The sequence below is a fragment of the Sinocyclocheilus anshuiensis genome, unplaced genomic scaffold (genome assembly GCF_001515605.1).
Source record: "Sinocyclocheilus anshuiensis isolate Anshui unplaced genomic scaffold, SAMN03320099.WGS_v1.1 scaffold831, whole genome shotgun sequence".
In the NCBI taxonomy this organism is placed as follows: domain Eukaryota; kingdom Metazoa; phylum Chordata; class Actinopteri; order Cypriniformes; family Cyprinidae; genus Sinocyclocheilus; species Sinocyclocheilus anshuiensis.
In genome coordinates, this window is record NW_015542380.1 from 64,761 (window position 1) to 65,575 (window position 815).

Sequence of the window (815 nt, forward strand, 5' to 3'; positions counted from 1 at the left end):
TAATGTACAGTATGTGGAAAATAATGTGTTTTTTTAACCTTAAACCACATAAACACATTTCATTACACCAAATACACAAAATAATGTTCTTTTCAGCAACATCACATGACCCCTTTAAATGTACAATTATGCATTTTGATGTGTCTAATTATTCATCTACAATATGTTGGGCAATAATATATCAACATACATAGTGATTAAAGGGATTGTTCACCCAAAACTTCTGTCATCATTTACCCACCCTCAGGTTGTTCCAATTACTTTCTTTCTTCTGCTAAACACAAAAAAACATTTTGAAGAGTGTTGGTAACCAAACAGTTTTTGGCCCCTATTGTATTTTTTCATATGAAAGTCACAACTGTTTGGTTACTAACATTCAGTGGTGGACAGTAACGGAGTAGCTTTACTTCGTTACTGTACTTAAAGGGGTCCTATTATGCTTTTTCACTTTTTTAATTTTAGTCCGTGTGTAGTGTGTATGTTTGGGCATTAAAAAGATCTAGAAAGTTACAAATCTCAAAGTCCACTCCAAAGGGAGATATTTAGTTTTTTAAAAATCCCTTTTCAAGAACTACAACGAACAGCTCGTTTGGACTACAGCATTTGTTTTCCGGGCTTTGTGATATCACAAAGCGGCTCATTAGAATTGCATTACAAATAATTCCCGCCCGAATTTTAAGATTAATTATTGTAACTGAAAATCATATTTAGGTCAAAACTGTCGTTGTAGTTAGTCTTGTATTTAGTGTTGTTTGTGAACTAAATCTGCTGTAAAGGGTGATCTATTTAAGCCCACTGAAATGATTGAATGCAGA

General features: G+C 33.3%; 2 protein-coding genes across 2 annotated transcripts in view; one reads left to right on the top strand and one right to left on the bottom strand.

The window, feature by feature from the left end:
- The window catches only part of LOC107692545 (keratin-associated protein 6-2-like), a 17,666-nt gene that overhangs the window by 8,088 nt on the left and 8,763 nt on the right, over positions 1–815 (top strand). The window lies entirely within an intron of this gene.
- Positions 1–815, bottom strand: part of LOC107692543 (zinc-binding protein A33-like) — an 11,096-nt gene that overhangs the window by 4,547 nt on the left and 5,734 nt on the right. The gene's annotated exons all lie outside the window — the stretch shown is intronic.